Genomic DNA, 24734 nt, shown 5'->3' with positions numbered 1-24734 from the left:
GACTCAAAGTATTAGCAGATATAACATAATAAAAAAAATTGCAAATATGATCAAATTTAAATTGTCTATCAGTGATAGACCATATTATTGGTAGGAATCTATCAATGATAGACCATATCACTGGTAGGAGTCTATCAATGATAGACTTCTATCGCTGATAGACTTGGGAGTCTATCAACGATAGAAGTCTATCATTGATAGACTTGTCTATATATGCAATTTTTTTTTTTTAAAATGATGTTATACACTTGGTTATTATTCCTAAAAATGTTACTAATTGTAATTACCCAATAAAAAAACTAAACTTGAATCAATCCAAGGTCCAGCTAACCATGAAAACATTAGACATTAACTGCTTAGACCTCCTAAATGAACTTAACACAGGACCGAATATAAGTAGATTTCTGTTCATGTGTAATTCACTATCTTGGTACATGGCGGCTGCATCACTTAACGCATACCACCCAAAAGGTTGAAACATTGTTTGCCCCCTGTTCGATCATCATTGTTATTATTTTTAAAACAAAGGTGCTGGAATGGTGGAATGAAGGAGAAGAAGAGAATCGTGAATTTTTCGTCCTAAGAAAAAAAGTGTAATCTAAGTTAATTTCACTTTTGGTCTATTTTGATGAACGTGAAAAATTTTATCTTTCGCTTTTTTTTTGTCGTATTTAATAGCTTTTTATTAAAAAAAATCTATCTTAAAAAACTATAAAAAAGGGGCATTTGTTGTAGTGATTCTTCCATCTAGTTCTCCAAAATTTGTTGAGATGTTGCATCACTTTCAATCTTGACGTTCATGTTTGCCTTATATTTCTTAACGAGCTTTTCAATGCTAGTCGACACTTCTCTTGTTGGACATGTTCATATTGCAATTTAAGAATTTATTTGAAGCTACGAGCATCTAGTTGAGTTTCCCATGAGGTCTTAAGGTATTCCCTCCATCCTTGCTTGTTCTTGTTTGGAAAAGGATTCAACAAGCTCTGACTACCTTCTTACCCTACATAATACAAAAAGTCAGGGTTATTAATGACATAAAATTAGTGTGAACGCAATAGCGATGCATGTCTTAAGTTATGTGTTGGTTCTCATGCGTCGGTGGTCATGCATAGCTTGCAATAGGCGATTATGAATGTATGCGATGACCATGCATCTCCGTCACAAGTTTTCTTAGGCTTACCCCTAGTATAACGCAAACGCAAGTTTCTCAGGTGATCCGAAGTCGAACTCAGGGACTTGTAGCTAAATGTATGTGGTAATATGTATGAGGTGGATGAATAAAAGAATGATAGAGGTTGTAAACTATAAACTACTCCTACTCCTAACTAACAGGCAAAGCAATGGAAGTATGAATGAGAGATAGAGGCACGACAACTGTTGACGCGTAGTAAATGTATGGAAAAATAGATAAAATAAGGACGTCTTCATCGCAACCCTAAGCTTGACCGTAAGGGCAACCCCAACCAATGCATGCTATGCGATCATGCTATACACACTTGTACCTAATTCTAGGACGTATGCAATGTATATGCGATAGTGTTGAGAGGCCTTATTCCCAAGTCTCTATTCTTGCTCATATGCTCCCACACATAAACAAGATGACCACATACCACCGTATCCTACTTCTTGGATGCATGCAATATCCTCTCTGTAGGGTGCATACGCTGTGTAATAGCAAACAGAGCTTATCTCTAAGTTCCCCATTCTTGCTTATGCGATCCGATCCGTTCTCTCAAGTCTTAGATCTGGTTTTTAGACTATTCTCCCATGTATGCCTAAATGATGAATGATGCGCTCATAAGATAAGGTAATCGCATAAACTTGGCTGGCGTAATATTATTCCTATCTTTAGTGAACACTTGCTTACATTGCTTAATGCGACCAACCACTTACCCTCCCAGGTAGTTGGTTGTTGCTGACTTTACTCATAGACAAGCATTGCGTCCGATTATAGACAAGCGTTGCTACAGCTTCACACTAAGCAAATAAGGTTTTCTCATAATACTCAAGCAATGCACACCTCCCGGTGGTTTGTTACATGCTTCATATTTCTATGCCGGATGATTAAGTATGTGATACTCTAACAGTCTCACTAAGTTATGCAATGAAAGTTAAGGATGCTAAGTAAAAGAAGATGGAGATGGAATTGAAAAAAATATAGAAATGCATTGATAAAAAAATGTATTAATTCCTTAAGCCAAAATGTAATACAATACAATATAAGGAAAGAAGAAAAATGGAAAAGGCTAGTTGGAAGCAATGTCTTGCTTCCAGCAGATGTGTGTCAAGGCTGTTGGTGGTGCCATAGAAGAGCGGTGAAGCAGCCTCTCTCGAGCTCTGATTCCAGCGAAGGCTCCGGTCGTCACTCGGAATGGATGAAGAAGATGAAGAACTCTCAAGCTTTCTTCTTACGCTTTCGTTTGGATCACAAGGATCCGCCCTAAGGCGAGCCTCAGACGAGAAACCTTGGATAAAATGAAATTCTACTCATCGGCTTCTATTTATAGAGCTGAATTGCTGACAACATTAATGGACCTGATCTGATCCTGAATTCGTGATGCGATGGTCCTTTTCTGCATCTCTACTGCTAATGGCGTGGTAGGTGAAATGTCAACATCATCTTTTGATTCTCTTGAGGTATGCGTTCATGTTGCATTCCACCAACCTTGTGTTCATCCCTCTATTATGGTTATCATTATGTAGCTGCAACTTCTCTACGATGACCACATTCGCTTCATGACTGCAACTTCTATGCGATGACCGCATTCGTTTGACGATCGCAACTTCTATGTGATGGACGCATGCAGTCGATGGCCACAACATCCATGTGTCGAACGTATGTGTTCACCTTTGCGATGGAGAGATTCCCTGCATGTGGTCGTCTTTGCGATAGCCCGGCTTCCATGTATGCGTTCGCTTTCTGCGTTAGCTACAAAGATAGAAAATTGAACGCATAATAACACATAATAGTGGGTTAGACGAGATTCTTAATGCCGCACGACACAAATTCATTTTCTCATGAATTCCTAATATATTCGCCGCATATTGCACTTAACAATCCTCATAATTCGAAATAAAAGGCCTAAGATGACGAGCATTTCTGCCCGTCATCAGTTATAAGGACAAAAGTAATTGGTCCTGTATCTCAATAGCTAATTAGATCATAGATAATTTCATGCAATCTCTTGGTTCTACAATGTACCTTATCTCTAAGGTTACACATGACAATTCTATCTTTAGGCTTTTAGTCTCGTACTCTTTTGTGAGATTCATTTATATATTTATCTTCTTAGCATTAAGACTCAATTGGCATTCTAATTTAAGTGATCTTTTCAAATTATCAATATGACATAAGTTTCAACAAAAGAAATAGAAAGCAAGAGCTATGCGATTTGATGTGGCTGCATTACATAAGCCATGTTAAAATGTACCAAATAATGAAACAATAAGAAGAATGAAAGAAAAACAACAAAGAACTAAAAGAAGAAAATCTGGAAAACAGTAAATAAAGTCTTTGAATAAAGTTAACAAATTAAGGAGCCTTCTAGGGTAGATTCTTTCTCATAATGAATCCCACTCTATAACAACTTCTCATGGGTAAGGTTGACCAAAAGAAGCCATCTCTTTAGAGGAACTTTCATTCTTAAAGAGATTATGGATGATTTTATGGGTTTTCTTCAAAGGAGAGGCTTTCATCCTTTTATATAGGACAACATAGGTGTGGAAAAACTCGAGAATCAAGCCTTGAATGACTCCCAGTAAGCTTTTGAGTTAAAAAACTTGCAACCACAAACGACTTGGCCCTATCTTGAAAATTAGGATATTTTATGCGGTTGCATCGTTTTAGGGGATCCAAGTTCATTGGGTGATGTGGGCATATTGCTCAAGCTAATGCGAGTGCATCACTTCTATTTTGAGGATTGTGCCCTAAATCTTGTGGTTTGTAATGTATAAACTGTTGGGATTGGTGTCCTAATTCTCCCAGAGTCTCGTTGTTTGTAAAGATACACATTGTTTGATGAATAAAATAAATGCTATTTCATTATGGCATTTACTCATATCCAATAAATAAAGCTCATGGTTATCTTATGTGAACTTAAGCATGTATATGTGATATACAAGTGGATCTTGCCTTAAGTGATAACCTAAATAGGTCTGTAGTATAAGGATTAAGGCTAGATACCTGATCCTGGTGACACTACGGATACGATCTGCTTTGTAGAGGTTTGCAAGTATTGTAAACTGCTACAAATGGTAGATCACCATTCATGTGGAGGTGTGCGAGCGGGGGTGTCCTATACAAAGAGTTTGTATAAGACCAGACCATGAGATGACTAGACTCTGTATATAACATCGTTGATACTAGAAACTTACATCTCACCTAAACGACCATAGGTGACATTACCTCAATCCTGAGTGTTTTGGAACTTCTGCCTTTGAGGGCAATCCTTTGATTAGTATGGGTGAGAGTGACCATATTACCTACTCAACATGCCTACCTTTTTGGGGACTTGTCTGATCTGAGAGTCGGGAACTCAATCCATAAGATGAAATTTACTCTTTTCCTAAAGCAGGGATAAGTAGAGAGATTGCTCCCTTAAAGGCTGATTTCGGGGCTTGAATATAGTGGTCACAGCTTCTCTTTGGAAGAGAGAACTCAGTCATAGTAGAACTATGACTTATGTTCATTAGAGGGATTAGTGGTACTTAAGGAGTTAGATGTAACTATAGGGGCATAACGGTTATTAGCTGAGCTGTACTTACGAGCAATCTATGAAGGGTTGTCACATTTCTGATTGGTTAAGATGGACACATAATATATCTGTGGTAAGGAGAGTTCAACTGTCGGTCTTTAGTGGAGTGTCTGGCAGTTAACGAATGGTGGATCCCGTGACTAAAGAGTTTAATCAGTTATTCACGTACCATTGGAGCTTCGAGCTACAGGTTCATAATGATAAGCGCTCGCGATGCTTGTTGGATGCAAAGCTAAAGGTCCTTCTAGGATCCTTGCAAACACTCACAAAGAAAGCTACTTAGATCGAACTTAGAATCTATGATGGTCACTCTTAGATCCTAAGACAACTCAATCCAGAATTAGTTTGATCAAGACTAATCCAATGAATTGATTTAAATATCAAATCTAAAGCAAGATTTGAAAGAAAAAGATAACACCAAAGGGTTGAATAAGCACAAGCTTTTTACTATTGATAATCTGAGATTTGAAGAAAATTACAAGCCATTTTATAGGCCAAATAGTCGTGGATTCAAGAAACTCAAAAGTCATTCAAATACAATTAACTGCAAATTGTAGAAAATAACGCCTAGAAACTTGAAACTTAATTGCATACTAAATTATAAGTCTAAATGCAAAATTAGGAATGTAGAAAGTCTTCAAATTGCCTTAAATATCTCCTCTAAAAGGTGGCAAAGTAGATATGCACGTTTGACAAGGTTTGACATCACATTTTCCCATGCAGTGCACACTTGACAACATTTTCTTCACAAAATCTGCACACTTTACCACCATGTCATCTTCCAAATTATAGGAATTTTCCCATGCCATCTTCATGCCATTCTCTTCTTGACTCATTGAACTACATTATATATAACTTTGGTCTCAAACTTATTTGTCGGTTCTTGTGAATTTACTAGTTTTTGAAAATGTAGTGTGAATACCTCTTGAATCTTCTTTGCCTTGCTTCTTGTAATTGGTCCTTTAGGTACATGCAATGGTTCAATGGTTGAATTCATATCACATAAGGTCCCGTTGGTAACTCAATGGATTCAGTTGAGGATTAGTTCTTGGTGTTGATTTGAAATGTTCAAATTGACAAGAGGTAATTCGATTATATATGATATGATCGGTATAATGTATGAGATATATCTAGTGGAGGATTAATGTAAATGAGATTTATATTAAGTACCATGTAATAGAAAAAGATCTATGGTTTATATGTTTCATGAGATGAAATATTAAAGTATGATAAGTTGGTTATCATTTATATTTATAATAATATTAATTATTGGATAATGAAATCTTTTTCTCTAATAACCAATTGAGTGGGAGATTGTTGGTGATTTCATGGTAAACGTGAGATAAAAGGAAAATTGTCTTCCTAATTTTAGTAAGGTTGAACACTCTTTTTTAGGTTTTTTTTTTCTCTCTCGTAATCTCACGGAAGTTGTCAAGTAAATGGGATTTACTAAGTGACAACTTGACTAAGGTAAACGATCGTGTAGTGTTTGTAGGTGACAGACACGCAGCTAAGTGATGAGCTAAACGATCGCTTAGCTTTTGCTAGACGATCGCTTAGCTTTTGCTAAACGGTTGGGCGTCGACCTATACGATAGGTTTAGTCTTCTCCCACTTGCTTAATCGTTTACACGATTGTTGTTCCCTCCATATTTTGCCTTATACCAAGTCCACACAGAGCCACCCTCTGGATTCTCACATCAAGAAACCAAGGTAGCCTTTTTGGTGGTGTCATACTCAACTCGACACTGTCGAGGTTTTGTGGAGGCTATTCATGTTGTTGGGATGTTTGTGATCGAGGCGATCGTTGAGTTCGAGTGCGTGGTGTTCGTGCAGTATAGCGATCGTGTTGGACGAGCGTTCAAGGTTGCTGTGTTCGAGCGTTCGTGATCAAAGACATTGGCGAGGATCTACAAATGTGTGTAGATTTTCTCCTTGATTATTTGTTGTATCATGCTGTAATTTCTGTAATGAATGCATAATCACATGTTTTTGTTTATGACTGTAATTGTAAAGTTCATACATGATTGTAATTTGGAATGATCTTTCTGCTGCTCATGGAAATCCTCGTGATCGATTTCCTTCATAAACAAAATTTATTTATTTAATAAAATAAGGAGTTATATTATTGACATTTAAACTTGTGTAACTCAATCCAATAAAGTAAGATTCGAGGTTATTTTATGTAACTTGAACATGTATGTGGTAGACATACAGGTGGATCATGTACAAGTAATAATCTACATGGTCTGTAGTATATGGATAAGGTTGGGTGCCGACCCACTTTGTAAATGTTACAAGAGTTGTAAAATGTTATTAATGATGTGATCCTAATCGTTCATGTGGAGACATGTGAGTGGAGATATCCAATACAAAGAGTTTGTATAAGACCGGACCCTAAAATGTTCTTTATAACACTATTAATTGAAGAGATTAACATTTCATAGGATGACTGTAGGTGACTCGACCTTAATCCTGAGTGAGTTATGAACTCCTGTCTATGAGGGCAGTTCTTTGATCTGTATGGGTGAGACTGGCCAAATCGTCAACTCAATATGCCTACCATTTAAGGAATTTGTCAGAGTAGGGAGCTGGGAATATAGGTATACTAGATGGAATTCACTCATTCCCATCTTTAAGGTAAATAGATGAATTGCTCCCTTAAAGGTTAATTCCGGGTCTTGAATAATGAAGCTTCATGCTCTCACTGGCTTGAGAGGGATTTAGTTTATAGTTAGACTATAAAAGAATTGTTCATTAGAGGGATCAATGGTACTTAAGGAGTTTGATGCAATTACATGGGTAAAACGGTAATTTGATCCAGTTGTAATTATGAGTGATTTATGAAGGGTTGACTTATTGTTGATTGGTTATATCCATGGACACATATATATATCTATAGTGTGAAGAATGCAGTTGTGGGTCTTTAATGGAGTGATATGCAGTTAATGAATGTTGATTAATTTAATAAAAGAGTTTAATTAATTAATCTCGTATCATTGAGATTCTAATCTGTAGGTCCATTAGGTGTCTTTGTTAGCTCATTAAAAGTAAAACAAGAATCATTTAATTTTGGATTAATTTGAATTGTTTAAAATAAATAAATAAATTTATTGTATGAGATACAATTAATATAATATATATAGATACATTATAATGTAAAGTTAATTTTGAATAAGATTCAAAATTATACTTTATTATACGAGAGAGATAAATATTTGAATAAGATTAAAATATTAATTGTATGAATGAGATTCATATAAAACTATAGATTAAAAATTAATATGACCGAGATTCATATTAAAACTATAGGTTATAATTAATATAAATGAGATTCATATTAAAACTATAGGTTATAGTTAATATGAATGAGATTCATATTAAAACTATCGGTTGAGAGAGGATTATATTTGAATATGAATCAAATATAATTTAAGTTAAATATGTGATGTTTAACTTGTTAATTAAATGTTAATTAATTGATTATTTATTTATTTATTTAGTTATATATTAAATCAGATTTTGTCTAACGTATGAATAAAGAGAGTTATAACATATCTAGTTAACTTATCCTCTCTCTAGTTTAATTGTTGAATTACATAGAAGAAAGATATGTGTTGTTCATTGGAAGAACTCACTCTCATCTCTTACACAACAAAGATATCTTAGTTAAAAGGAACTTTATAGAAAAAATTCTTTATGTTAACTTGCTATTCCATTCTTCAAAAGTGAGATCCCACCATCTTGATTCTTGCCAGAGAATAGTAAGGAAGCCCAAATAGTAGTGTCTAGTTCATGACTATACGTAGGCTTTCTTGGTTGTTCATGAGATTATGGAAAAGGAATTACTGAAGAAAGTCTTCAAAGGTATTGCCTCTTTTTCTTCTATAAAGCATGTTGTAATTTAGATTGTTTATCCTGTTCTTGTTTGTTCCTTCTTCTTCTCCTTCTTCTGCTCCGTGTCCTTCTCCTTCTTCTTCTACTCCTTCTCCTTCTTCTTCTTCTCCTTCTCCTTCTTCTCTTTCTTTTCCTTTTCCTTCTCCTTCTCCTTCTTTTTCTCCTTGTTTATCCTTTTCTTGTTTGCTCCTCCTCCTCCTCCTCCTCCTCCTTCTAAGTCTTTTATATTTTGGGTTCTAATTTTATTTTGGAGATTCCTGATTTAAATAGTCAAAACCTTGTAAAAGATCATGATTTTGGTCCAAAATAGTTTAAACAAACTTAAAGTGGTTTAAGGACACATATTTAATCATTTTACTAAGTTTAAGTCATTTTGGGCTAAAAATATCACGTGGAGTTCCTATTTTACTAAAGAAAAGTAACCAAATATCTAAAAATGTGCACTTTTAGACATCTATCACCTACTCCATTGTAGCATTATAAATATGACTATCTAAGGTTTTGAAGACAACACATGATAGCTCCTTGAAAATAGCTATCTTTTTTAGCCTAAATCTTATTAGTTCTCCGAAATTTAACGTTTAATTGAGTTTTTAGACAAGAAATTGAGCAAAGGAGACTCTCAAAGCATTCTGGACGTAAAATGGGCGAAAACAGAGCACATAGCAACCAATGAGAGCAAAATAAACGAGTGCAAAATAGGACAGTACCACATCTCTGCATAGTGTTGCACCTCGGCACTAGAGGTAGAACTTTTATTATTGTGACAACATCGTAGCACTATCACACACCCACATTAGACATCAGACGAGCACCACAACATTGTGCAACGTTGTGGTAAGAAAACCTTGACCATCGTGACATTGTTCATAGCACCCTAATCTTCCCCATTTTCTATATATATGTCTCAATGTTTTTTAGGGTTTGAATGAAGAAAAATAGGAAAAAAATGGAGGTGATGGAGATGATTTTAGCAACCATAACTCATTTTCTTTTCTTCTGCTTCTATCTTTTTAGTCTACATCTTTTTATTTTTTGTTTTAATTTTATTTTGGAGATTCCTAACTTCTTGTACATCTCTATGGGTTATTGAGGTTAGTAAATTTCTAGTGTTGAAAGTAAAAGAACTCGATGTTTATTTTGTGATATTGATTTTTATGACATAAAGAAATGTTCGTTTCTTATGTTACGAAAATAGCCAAGGGAAAGACAAAGGTGACGGAAGAGACAACAAGATTGAATACCCATAATGTGTGCAAAATAAATAGAATGGTGAAAGTCGCCGGTGAAGAAGTGATGTGTGAATGGAATGAATTCAAGAAAGTCAAAATGCCAGTGTTTAGCGGAAGCGATCTAGATGCATGGTTATAAAGAGCAGACCGCTATTTTCAAGTTCATAAGTTGACTGAATCAGAGAAGATGATGGTGGTGGTTGTTAATTTCGACGACATCTCATTAGACTGGTACCGTTTGGAGGAAGACAGAGAGTCGTTTGATGATTGGGAAGGCTTGAAGAAAAGGATGATAGACCAATTCAGATCTTTAAGACGGGGATTGATCTGTGGGGGATTCTTGACTGCTAAACAAGAAATGACTGTGGAAGCATATCGATATGTGGAAGTGCCGAAATCCATTGTCTCGGACCAAGACAATGGGTTTGTGAATCACTTTTGGCAAGATTTGTTCCAATGGTCGAGTACCAAACTCCATCGCAAATTAGTTTTTCATCCTCAATTGAATGGTCAGGTAGAGGTGGCGAATCACAACGTGGAAATGAATTGGAGGGGCTGTTGTGGTAAGCGACCGAAAGAATGGATGAATTGGTGGAAATGGGTGAACTACTGGAGTAACACTACGTATAATGCTTCTAACGGCTTTGCCCCTTTTCAGATTGTGTATGGTTGACAACCTCTAGTGTCGATTTACTATGGGAAGGAATGTACGGCTGAAGCGTCTTCAAACCAACAAATGCGAGATAGAGATGCTGCTTTGCGCAAGCTGAAGAAGCATTTGAGGCTGGCTCAAGAGAAAATGAAGGAGTTTGTTGACAAGGAGCGACATGATGTTGGAGTTCCGCAAAAGAAGAATTGAAATTATCTCCCAAGTATTATGGTGCACATTAGGAAGTGGACAGATTCGGATCAGTAGCTTCCAAGTTAATCCTTCAAACAACAATGTCGATACACCCAATGTTTCATGTGATGCAGCTAAAGAAATGGGGTGGACAACCAGAGCTTTACCTTGAAGACAAGGTAAAAGTGGAGGGCGGAGGTAATGATAGGGCCCCAATTATGTGGCAATATCAAGAAAGAAAGAATAGGGGAGAGGCGGTTAAGTTGGTTAAGAACAACTTCCAATTCCGTTGGGAGAAATGGAAATTTAAAAGAAGAAGAAAACGGAAAGAAAGGATAGTGAATTCTGAATATTGAGGAGTGAGGAAGAGAAGCTCTCAAGTGTGGGAGTTCGGAAGATGCTGTCGTGGAGAAGCCATCACAGTGTATCACTCATTGTCTATGTCCACTAGGCGATCGTGTAGTTAAGATCGACGATCGTGTAGCATTTGGTAGATGATCGTATAGCAAAAGGTAGGCGATCGTATAATAACTGAGAAGGCGATTGAGTAATAGTATGTAAGACCCTAACCCTTAACCTAGACTCTATTGGGTTAAGATAGGGAAACGAGTCTTGGTCAAAGGGGTTTGTCTAGAGAGAAGGGTTTGGGCAAGTAGCCTTTTGAGGTTAAATTGAGATAAATTGATGTAGGAATGCGCATATGGGTGGTGTTCGGTCATGGACATGGTGCGCCAAATAGGGTGTCATTGGAGATTAGAGTTAACACAATTGAGGTTAGTTCAATGCAAGGGCTGTATATAAAGGCACTCGGCGAAGATGATTTGCGATTATCTTGTGATGATGACTAAGCTTGCGGCAATCAAGGTCTTGAGAGTTTAGCAGAGCATGCGGCAGCCTCAAGTTATGCGGACATAGGCGCTAGGCGCTGGGCGCTAGAGATGCGTGCGCGGGTTGATCGTGTAATAAATAGGCAATGTTACACGATGGTATGCAGCAATACTACACGACGGTATGCGATAATGCTACACGAGGGTATGCTGCAATGCTACACGATGGTATGCGGCAATACTACACGACGATATTCGACAATAATACACGACGGTATGCGGCAACTACGCGATGGTATGTGGCAATGCTATGCGATGGTGTTATGCGACAATGCTACGCGATGGTGTTATGCGACAATGATACGTGATGGTATTAGGCGGAAACAATACGCGATGGTGCTAATGTGGCAACACTATGCGATGGTGCTTTGCGGCAATGCTATGCGATGGTGCCATACGACGACCTTGCTAAACGATGAGCTAGACGAGAAGACAAGCTATGGTGAACGTATGGTGAAACGTCTTGCATTGCTAAGGCTTGTGAGGTTGGTTGCGTTGGTCTTGAACAAGAGACTAAGGATGTTGACAATCAACAATGACATACATGCGTTGGTCATAAGGGATGTGTTAGCAAGAGCCTAGGCGATGGTGAGCTATACTATAAGATGTTGAGTTGAGAACCAAGTTGACCCAAAAGTTGTTATGCGTTGGTGATGTGCTATGTGCCGAGGACATCCGAGGCATATGGACGCATAAGATAAGGCTTGAGCAAATAGTATGCGGTGGAAGAAGGATGGTCATAATCCTAGTTGAACGCATAGGCCAAGAAAAGGGCATGCACGGCCAAGCAATAAGGTTAGGATGAGCCTTGCAAGCATCTAACATATACGACCAAGTTGCATCAAGCGGATGCACAAGGAAAGGTTGCGTTAATTAAAAATGGCACAATCGAGGTTAGTAGGTCGCATTAGGGAAAGGTGCTAGGTGGCAATGGTTTGAAGGGTGTTATGTTCAGATTAAAAAGACACCTCAAGGGCACAAAGATTGAATGGATGCATGCGCCAAGGGGGGTGTTCGGACATAGGTATGTTGCGTCAATTGGATGGACGCATATGTGGTTAGAGGACCGCATCGGTGGTTGGATGGACGCAATTGCCAAGATGGCTTGCAATCATGAGAGTATGGAATGCACCAATGGTGATGCTAAGTCATCCGAACATATGACTTGTTGGGGGGAAATCTTAGACCTTAAGCAAATGAGGTGACTCAAGGACATTACATGCCAAGTAATCCTTATCTACTTAAATAGGAGGTGTAAGGCTAATATTACATGCAAAGTGTACCCTTTGCATTGGCAAACCAAGGTTAAAACAACTCAAGGCCCTGGTGGTAAGGGATCAGTGTTGGCAACTTGAGGGAAAGACATTTGGATTTCAGGTGTCGTATAGAGAGGAGCCCGGGATACCTATAAATAGGGGGCTTGGCGTGAGCATTTTACTCGTGCCATTTCCAAGTTTCAAGTTCTAAAGTCCTAAATAGTGAGTTGANAAGGCTTGAGCAAATAGTATGCGGTGGAAGAAGGATGGTCATAATCCTAGTTGAACGCATAGGCCAAAAGTAAGCCATGCGGGAGAGGAAGGTATGCGGCCAAGGATGCGATGCCTTGAGTTTTGACTCAAGTGATGTGTTGATGAGAAAGCCATGAGTTTATGATGGCTAACCAAGAAAAGGGCATGCACGGCCAAGCAATAAGGTTAGGATGAGCCTTGCAAGCATCTAACATATACGACCAAGTTGCATCAAGCGGATGCACAAGGAAAGGTTGCGTTAATTAAAAATGGCACAATCGAGGTTAGTAGGTCGCATTAGGGAAAGGTGCTAGGTGGCAATGGTTTGAAGGGTGTTATGTTCAGATTAAAAAGACACCTCAAGGGCACAAAGATTGAATGGATGCATGCGCCAAGGGGGGTGTTCGGACATAGGTATGTTGCGTCAATTGGATGGACGCATATGTGGTTAGAGGACCGCATCGGTGGTTGGATGGACGCAATTGCCAAGATGGCTTGCAATCATGAGAGTATGGAATGCACCAATGGTGATGCTAAGTCATCCGAACATATGACTTGTTGGGGGGAAATCTTAGACCTTAAGCAAATGAGGTGACTCAAGGACATTACATGCCAAGTAATCCTTATCTACTTAAATAGGAGGTGTAAGGCTAATATTACATGCAAAGTGTACCCTTTGCATTGGCAAACCAAGGTTAAAACAACTCAAGGCCCTGGTGGTAAGGGATCAGTGTTGGCAACTTGAGGGAAAGACATTTGGATTTCAGGTGTCGTATAGAGAGGAGCCCGGGATACCTATAAATAGGGGGCTTGGCGTGAGCATTTTACTCGTGCCATTTCCAAGTTTCAAGTTCTAAAGTCCTAAATAGTGAGTTGAGAGTAAGGTCTCAGGCTACCGTCTGTCTCTTATACACATCTAGATGTGTATAAGAGACAGGAGTACGGAGGAGAAAGGAATTTCGTTAGCAAGGTGGAAGGCCAGAGTGTCGCCCAGGCCAACGCATGCCCAGTGCATCGGACGGATGCTGCGATCACAGTGCGTGTCTTTTGCGTGAGGTTTGATGCCACGGATGCCTTGCCCAGCCCCTATGCACGCTGTTTCGCCCTGTCACGAGCATCAGCGCCTAGATTTGGTCAGAATAACCTCCAAACGGGCTGTTTGAAGGGTTTGGCCGAATTTTTGTCATTTTAAGTAGGGTAAGCTGGTAATTTTGGTATAAGAGGATATTTTGGATATTTTAAAGTTATTTTGTGAAAATTATGGTATTAATTTAGAATTTCATTGGAAATGGGAGGAATTTCAGGAAACACTTCAAAGGGAACTTGCAGTGGAGAGTCCCTGCAAAAACTGTGAGTGGTTATTGTGTTATTGTATTATTGATGTATTTCTATATATATAGGTAAATATATATAGGAGATAATATTAAACTGGCATGAACAAGGATACATGTTTATCTTGTTACTATGCTTGTTAAGATATTGCTTATATGTATGTGTTGGAAATTGAAACTATACCCGGTATATAAAGTTATCATGCTTGAAAAGGTACTTGGCAGGTTCGGTTGGCAGAAAATCATAGTCAGTGACGACCGATGGGAAATATAGTCAAGTTACCTAAGCGTAGCTAGCGGAAAAATAATCGATGTGCACATTGGCGAGATAAAAGGGTATAGGAAAAGTTTCCACAAGAATTGTTGTTATATTGCTTTAAGGTATGATCATGCCACGAATAACCAGTGGTATAGCTGGGAATGTTTGACTAGTGGATGAGCTGGGGATAATCCAGCGATCTAGCTAGAGAAATAATTTTGAACTTGTGGTAATGTTCTTGTTGAATATGTATGATTTTCAAAAAGTATATTTCTAAAGTGAAAGTTATTGTTTATTAACACCACTCATTAGGCTTTATAGCTCATGTTTTCCAAACGTTTTTTCCTCTCTCCCCCCTCCCCCCCCCCAAGGTAGCGCAGCGAAGCGTTCAGGGAAAAGTCACCAAGCCACCAACACCAGGAATTGGTAATCTCTCACAGAGCGTGACTTGAATTGGGTAGCTGAAAATCAGTAGGATAGCTAAATCATTTGTATAAAAATTATAATGAATATTGTAGACATTCTAAATTCTTAGTTCATAAAAAGAAATATTGGTATATTAGCTGTCCTAGGTTTAAATTGGTTGTTTTCACACTCTCTTTTGGGTCTTGGGCTAAGGCTTGGAAAAGGGTGTGATATAGTAATAGTTTAACAATCGTGTAGAAGTTTGTGAGCGATTGCGGAGGATTTAGCAAGTGATCATTTAGTAATATTGAGCAATCGTGTAATAAATTGTAAACGATCGTTTAGTGTCTGGTAAGCGATCGAGTGATAATTTTAAGCGACCGTTCGATCTTGTTGACTCATTTCGTTTAATAAAGAAGTTATTCATAATTTAACCACTTTCCTGGAGATTGTACCCATCTGTTACGTTAATAAAGAATTTCAAGAATCAGTTTCCTAACATACTGCTAAAACCTTTTGTGAATCTTGAATTTGATTTACATTAATACTTTCTAGCATGTTCATTCTTAATGCTTTCGAATATTTGATCAATATTTGAATGATTTCATGGTTTAGAATCTTGCTTCAACGAGAGGGTTCTATATTAGGTTATGCATGCTAGACTATCGTTTGGACACAGTATAGTAGTTGAATAATAGTATAGATTGTTGATGAAGAGTCTTAATGCTTCTATTAATTATCTAGTTTCAAGCAATTCATAATTAGTAACTAAATAAAAAAAGGATTTTTTTTCAAAAGGTACAATCCGGATAAAATACTTCTAGATCTAAGTAGATGAATTGCTCTCTTAAGTGTTGACTCCGGTTCTTGAACGAGGGGTCCCTCCCTCTCATTGGCTCGAGAAGGATTTGTTTATGGTAGGATCATAAACATGTTGTTCATTAGATGATCAATGAGACTTAAAGAGAAAGATGTAATTAGAGGGTAAAACGGTAATTTTGACCCAGCTATAATTACGAGCAATTCGTGAAGGATCGACCTATTGATGATTGATTATATCCATGGACGTAGAAATATATTTACAGCAGCTGTAGGTCTTTGGTGGAGTGACACATAGTTAATGAATGTTAATTAAGTTATTAAAGAGTTTAATTAATTTAATTTTGAATCATTAGAGTTTCTAATTTGTAGGTCCATCAGGTCACTAAGGGTAAAAATAGGATCAATGAATTTTGGAATAATTTGAATTAAATTATCTAAGGAAATTTTATATTAATAAAGATTAATATAAAATATGACGTATAATGTTACATTATACTATATAGTTAATTATAAATATGGTTTATAATTAAAACTACATAATATGAAAAAATAATATTTGAATAAAATTTGAATATTAAATTAATATGAGTTGGATTCATATGAAAACTATATAGTAAAATTTAGCGTGAATTAGATTCATATTAAAGACTATAGGTTAAGAGAGATATGCATTTTATATTGTTTAAATGCATTACTAATAAATATGAGATATTTATATTAATTAACTAATGGTTAATCAATTAATTAATTAATATTTATTATATATTAAATATGATTTAATATATATTTATTAATTAAAAATAAAATAACTCTCCTACAGTTATGTAGGGGAGTGGAGAGTGGGATGAGAGGTTACTTTCCCTTCAAGTTGGTTTTTACCTAAAATACATCAAAATAGAGAATCAATTGGTTCCAAAAAGCTTTCACTCTCCCAAACACATCTCTCTGTTCTCCCTCAAAGTCAAAAGAAGAAATTCCTTGTAAACAAGTTGGATCTCACAATCCAATTCCTTGCGGGAGTCATAGTAGGGAAGCCTTTTTTGGTGGTGTCTTGCCATTGTTTTTTTAATCGAACAGAGGTTTTTCACAGAGGTTCTTGAAGAATTTGTTCTTCAAAGATATTTCTCCTAAATTTCCTTAATTGAATGCTTAGCCTTAATGTTTCTATAAATCAATTATGTAATTTTTCTAATACCAATTCAAAGACACAATGTTAAAACGCTTCTACATTCGTATTCAATCGCTTCAACAACAATATATAAAAGTTCTAAACATCCACCAATACCCCCTTATCAATCTTATAAAGATCCCAAAAAACAAAGGGTCAAAGTTATAAACATTCCCCTCCCCCCATTTAAAACAAAAAGCACAACCATATATGAAACTTAAGTGAACAATACCATACCATTGTAGAGATAGATGAATGTTGTGTTGTCCAAATCATACCCTAGGTAAGAAAGTAATTATGAGTATATAAGTGAGTACAATCATCTCCATTTATATGAGGTCTCTTAGGTGAAATCAAAGCAAAGTCATGAGGGTTTAAGTCTAAAGTAAACAATATCATACCATTGCGAACATAGATGGAGGTTCAATTGTCCTTATTAGTTGGTAATCAATCTTATTAGAGGTTGATGGTAACATATTTCCTTACATTATAAAACCTAACATGGGAAGGCCTTGAAAACAAATGATACATTTTACAATTGGCGAGTCAACAAAGTTTAGACTTGTAGCGATCCGAGTTCAGGAGGGGTAGATGAATGAACCGATATCACATCCGAATGAGAGGGATCCTGAGGACATGAAAGTATGGTAAAGAAAGGCTTAAAAGAATTGGAAAGTTACTACCTATACCAACGAGGTGCACCTTTTTTTTCGTTGGCTCAATCATAGGAACTCAAAAATTAAACGTGCTTAGCTTGGAGCAATCTTATGTTGGGTGACCTCTTGGAAATACCTTTTTTCTTATTTACAATTGACATAGACCAAAATCATCTATTAAAATAAGGATAATGTGTCAGAAATAAAATCCTTCAAATGCATTACAAGACATGACTCTAAAATGCATTTTTTAATGTTGGAATAATGAAAAACATGTTTAAAGGGGACTAAACATGTCTAGCTCACCTCCAAATGCAACCAAATTGAATTTGATCCAAAATCAATTTCTAAGTTGTTTAGAACCGTAGTCTCTTTCATTGTGGATGAATAATTTATTTGCATCACATTTATTTTAAATGAAATTTCAAATATGGGTACATCAATAGAATATATATTAATACACACTAAAAATATTTATGATTTTAAATATGTCATTAGTGCGTTGCGTATCAATTATATACCAATACTTATTCCAAATATAATTTTAAGTATAACATTGGTGTATCAATTGTTGGGGTTGATGCCCTAAAGTCTCATGTCCTGTAGTTTGTAAACAGTATATACGAACACCTGTGATTGTTAATATATGATATTTACTTCACATCTTGTTGTTTTGTTAGGTTATTTATTTTATTTGCTTTACCACAAACCAATAAACATAAAATCCCTGGTTATCTATATGCGACTCAAGCATGTATATGATGACATACAAATGGATCATATCTTGAGTGACAACCAAAATGGTCTGTAGTAAATGAATAAAGAAGGGAAACCTTATCCTGGTAATGCTATGGACGCGGCCCACTTTGTGGAATGGTCACAAGTGTTATGATTATCACAAATGGTCTGATCCTGATCATTCGTGTTGGGGACATGCGAGCGGGGACGTCCTATACAAAGAGTTTGTATAAGACTTGACCACGAAGTGTTAATGTTTCGTTATATAACACCGTTCATGATAGAGACTTCACTTTACAAGGATGACCATAGGTAACATGACCTCAATCCTGAGTGAGTTGGGAACTCCTGCCATTGAGAGCGGTTCTTTGATTTGTATGGGTGCGAGTGGCCAAGTCGCCGATTCAAACCTACCATTTTGGGGATTCTTCTGATTTGGGAGCTGGGAACCCAGCTACACAAGATGAAATTCAATCCTTCCCCGAGGCAGGGTAAGTAGATAGATGGCTCCCTTAAGGGCTGATTCCGGGGCTTGAACGATATGGCGCCACACACCTTCTCTTGGCCTGAGAGGTGTTCACACTTAGTTCTGTCTCTTATACACATCTAGATGTGTATAAGAGACAGGCTGTGGGAAGTGGGGGTGCGATGGTTATGGTAACCGGCGGATTAAAACAATGAAAATAGTTTTCATTTTTATCATTAGTGCATTTCGTATTATCGCGCACCCAAAAGAACTGTCTCTTATACACATCTAGATGTGTATAAGAGACAGCCTTAATCCTGAGTGAGTTGGGAACTCCTGCCATTGAGAGCGGTTCTTTGATTTGTATGGGTGCGAGTGGCCAAGTCGCCGATTCAAACCTACCATTTTGGGGATTCTTCTGATTTGGGAGCCTGTCTCTTATACACATCTAGATGTGTATAAGAGACAGCATTAATATTATTCGATAATATTTATTAATTAAATTAATTGATTAATTATTTCATAATTAACGGATTTATCCACGTTTGAACGTGGGAAGTGGGGGTGCGATGGTTATGGTAACCGGCAGATTAAAACAATGAAAATAGTTTTCATTTTATTCAATCATGCATTTGTATTATCAAGTGCCCAAAAGAATCCGTGAAAGCGATCGCGAGAGCCTATACGATAGAAGCTCGTTCATTTAAACGATCGTCTGCCTCACGCTTTCTCTAAATGACCGCATACATTTTTCCTAAACGATCATTCAATTTTTCCTACACGATCGTGTAGCTTTCCTATATGGTAAGCATTTTCGCTATACGATAATAGAGTTTCATCTCCCACTTGCTTATCGTCTACACGACGCCTTCTCTTCCGTCCTCTACCAAACTCACCAAAGCCATTCTTTATGTTTTTGACACCGAGGAGACCCAGGTTCTTTTGTGGTGGTGTCGTCTCCGCTGTAGTTTTCATGTACGTTCTGATCATGCTATTATAGTCGACATACTCGTTGGGTGCCGGTAGATCGGTGGGAGGTTTTCCGCTGCTTAAGGTTCAGACATTCGAAGAGAGTCTTCATCTGGTATGAACCCTTTCCTTGTGTTTTATTGTATTCTGAGCATGCCGATAATGAGTTTTATATGCATAACTGTATATGTGGAATGTATGTCATTTTTGTTTCGGTCACTATGAAATCGTAGCGATCTAAACCCGCTCATGGAACTCTCGGTATGAGATCCTTCAATTGGTATCAGAGCCAGGTTTCTGATATCCGATTTCATTTCTTGCAACGAAATAACGTATACATTCATGGTGGGTGCATTTCTATGCTGTTTTAAATGTTAATTCTACTGTGGATGTGCCGGATTAATGGATGTTTTCGGGATGAATTACCTTGGTTTGTTTAATTCCTTTTACATTTGCAGTTGTTTGTAAAGGCCCCTGCGTTTTTGGGCATAAATAATCGTAATCGAGTCTGTATTCAAAATGTTTGAAATCTTGAGTCCTTCGTCAAATTTCTGGGTAAAGGTTGCAGCTCTTCGAGGAAGGAGATGATCAAGGGTTGATCGCATTGTGCAGAAGAGGTTCTATGCGATCGATGTCCATTGCATCGTGAAGATGAAGGACTATGCGATCGCGGTTGAATGCATCGATTGAATGATGGGGTATGCGATCAAGAGTTGGTCGAATCGGGTTGATGATTGGGCACGCGATCGCTGAGTATCGTTTAATGCGCTGCGAGCTAGACGATCGTTTAGGTCAGTAAGCTTCATCGCTTAGTAATTGACTAAACAATCGCTTAGTATCGCAAGGTAAATCGTTTACCAAGTTGCACACATCGGTTAGACGATCAGACGCTCGTGTATCGTTTAAAGCGTGCTAGACGATTGTTTAGGTCAACAAGCTTCATCACTTAGTAACTGACTAAACGATCGTTTAGTAACTCATGGTAAATCGTTTACCTGTCGTCGCACTACACGATCGCATGGACGATCAGGCTTCGTAGCCTCGTCGTTGTCTACGCGATCGTTTGCTGATGTTCCTATCGTCTAGTGCACGGTGAACGATCGTCTACCTGCGGAAGTTTGCTACACGATGAAGACCTCCTGGCGGTTTAAGACCGGTTCACCTGTGAACCGGTTTGCTTGATGAAAAATGTAATAGATATGGTTTTTCATTCCATTTCTTTTTGGTTTAAAGGCTCATCCCGGTCCATTAATCTATTTGTTTAATATATGCAATGTATGTTTTATATGTCATATGATATGCACATATAGTAAATCCCACCTTAGGTTATGCATTGATCATGCATCATCTCTTTATTGTAATTGTTATAATTTAGAGAAGCATGATTTTAATTATGTAAGAGCATGCTCATGTATCATGTAATATAACAGTTATATTTATGTATGCATAAAAAGTATTGACATGCATCATCTTTATATTATAATTGTTATAGTATAAGGGTGAATGATAGCATGTTTGCTTGGTTTTACGCGTTATATAAGAGTTATATAGTAATGACCGGACATTGCATGAAGCATGACACATAGGTTACTTTATAAATGTTATAAATGCCTTGTTATGCGCAATATTTTTTTTAGTTGTTTCTTTTTAAGAGTTAAAGAAAAATTAGAACTAAAAGAAATAAGAAAGACATGCATGCTCACTTAGGTTTAATTCATGGTTTTAAAATGTTTAAAACTTGGATCACATAGACCTAAGATCATGGTTCTAATATGATTAGAAACCCTAATGCCTTAATCTTTTGATCAGTTTAATAGGATTAAATTGGCTAATAAAAGATTAAAGTATAGCAAATCTATCTATAAGGGACCTTTTGTCTAAGGCGAGTTCTGTCTAGGCTAGGGTATTTAAGTTGACGGAAACGTGACACCCCTACCTGGGAACTTACCTGGAAAGGTGAATTAGATAGATTTGATGCATGCATGCATGTTAAGGATAGTCCATTAAAGTGTTTAAATGTGACTACTTGAACTTGTTTATATTTCATAAACAAATGTTGTTTATGAGCAGGCTTTAAAAAGACCACTTAGACTAAAATCAGTAGCCGGATTGTCTAGGTTAATGAATCTCTAGGTAGAACATTCAATGGAAGGTACTTGGGGCATAAAATGCTTCACTTAAACCTTTCACTTTTCTCATAAAGTCCACACCGTGAGATCTATCCTCGGCCTTGCAGCACCTTTGGCGTGTCCCCCCAACGGATGGTGTTTGGGTAGGTCAATATCAAGGTGGATGGAGAGAATGTTCGTAGTAAGTGGGAGCAAAAAGTGCAACAGCATATCCCTTGGTCTCCCTTATTAGGTTGAATAAAGTTTCTGCACATCGCCTCGAGGCACTCTGGGAGTGTGCCCCTAAAAGATGGCAGTTTTGCACATTTCTTTGTTTGATCTTCTATAAGAGAATAAGGTAACTTAGTCTCTTGTCCTAATCTGTCTTTTCCCTACGGTAAGCGCATTAGGATGGGACTCTGGCACCGAAAACGAGGGGTTTCACTTACACGGAATAGTTAAAGGTTAACGATTTTGGACCGAAAAATGGTGGCTGTTAGGTTTAGTTTCAAGAGTTGTTCTACCTAATGGTTGAGAATGTCTCATCCCAATGAAGGGGTAACTGATCACCCCACCGGTGACGTTTGTCCTGACTCAGTAGGGCATCATTGCAAAATAGAAGTCTATAAGTAAGGGTACTTGAAACTTTTTTGCAAAAACAAATTGGTTTAAAAGTGGTTTAGCAAAATCTAATAAAGATTTGTTCGTATTTTCAGCAACTTTTTTCAAATGGCTACAACCACCTTATCGTTGTTAAGCGCTGAAAAATTAACTGGCGACAATTTTTCAATATGGAAACACATGATCATGAGGATCTTAATCATCGAGGATCTCATGTTTGCTCTCACGGAGGCTTGTCCTTCTATTCTAGCTCTAAATGCCGCTCGAAATGTTCGGGAGGCATACGAGCGATGGACAAGGGCAAATGAGAAGGCCCGAGCCTATATCTTGGCAAGTCTTTCTGACGTCTTGGCCAAGAAGCATGAGCCTATGGTCTCAGCCCGTGAGATCATGGAGTCTCTGTGGGGGATGTTTGGACAACTGTCTAAATAGCTTATGCATGAGGCTCTTAAATACATATTTAACTCCAAAATGCAAGAAAGCACCTCTATTCGTGAACATGTGCTAAACATGATGGTCCACTTCAATGTGGTGGAGTTGAATAGGTCTACCATTGATGAGGGTAGCCAGGTTAGCATAATCCTGCATTCTTTGCTGGAGAGCTTCTTGCACTTTTTTAGCAATGTGATTCTTAACAAAGTGAAATATAACCTTACAACTCTCCTCAACGAGTTGCAGACATACCAATCTTTACAGAAAAATAAAGAGAGGCAGAAGGGTAAGGCAAATGTTGCTTCATCCTCAAGGATGTTCCATAGAGGTTCGACCTCAGGAACGAAATCTGCACCTTCTACTTCTAACTCTACAAAGGGGAAGAAGAAGAAGGGTGGTAAAGGAAAAGGGAAGGCACTTGTTAACCCACCACCTGTCGCCCCGAGGAGGCCTCCACCAGTTGCTAAGGGAAAGTATTTCCATTGCAATCAAGATGGACATTGGAAGATGAATTGTCCTTGGTATTTGAAGGAGAAGAAAGCAGCCAAGGCTAAGGCCAAGGCAGATAAAGGTAAATGTGATTTACTTGTGCTCGAAACTTGTTTAGTGGAGAATTATGATTCTGCCTGGATAATTGATTTAGGCACCACTAACCATGTTTGTTCTTCTTTTCAAGGGATTAGATCTTAGCGACAGCTAGAGGCTGGTGAGATGACGATGTGAGTGGGCACCAGGTACATCGTTTCAGCTGTGGTAGTGGGAGGACTCCAGTTAACTTTACCGAATAGGTTTCTAATTTTAAATGATGTATATATTGTTCCTGAACTAAAAAGGAACCTTATTTCTATAAAGTGTTTATTGCAATGTAAATACACTATTTTTTCAATTTGAGTAAAGAGTTTATTCATAAAGATGGTGTCTTTATTTGCACAGCAAATCTGAAATCGAATTTATATGTGCTAAGACCGTTAGCCATTAATTCCCTCAATAATACTGAAATGTTCAGAACTGCTGTAACTCAATCAAAACGTCAACATATTTCTCCAAAAAAAAATGCCCAACTTTGGCATCTACGTTTAAGGCACATAAATCTCAATAGGATTGAGAGATTGGTGAAGAATGAACTTCTAAGTGAATTAGAAGAAATTTCTTTACCCGTGTGCGAATCTTGCCTTGAGGGTAAGATGACTAAACGACCTTTTACTGGAAAAGGTTTTAGAGCCAAGGAGCCTCTTGAGTTAGTACATTTTGACCTTTGTGGTCCTATGAATGTGCGAGCCCGAGGTGGCTATGAGTTTTTATCAATTTTACTGATGATTACTCCAGTACGAATATGTTTATCTTTTGCAATGGAAGTCTGAATCCTTTGAAAAGTTCAAAGAGTTCAAGGCTAAAGTTGAAAAGACATTGGATAGACGAATTAAAACACTTCGATCAGATCGAGGTGGAGAGTTTTTAGACTTCGCATTCTAGGACTATTTGATAGAACATGGAATCGTTTCCCAACTCTTAGCGTCGGGTACACCTCAGTAGAATGGTGTAGCGGAGAGGAGAAATAGGACCTTGTTAGACATGGTTCATTCGATGATGAGTTATGCTTCCTTACCGGACTCATTTTGGGGTTTCGCAGTGGAGACTGTG

This window comes from Benincasa hispida, chromosome 4 (assembly GCF_009727055.1).
Source record: "Benincasa hispida cultivar B227 chromosome 4, ASM972705v1, whole genome shotgun sequence".
NCBI lineage: Eukaryota > Viridiplantae > Streptophyta > Magnoliopsida > Cucurbitales > Cucurbitaceae > Benincasa > Benincasa hispida.
This window is presented reverse-complemented; position numbering follows the sequence as displayed.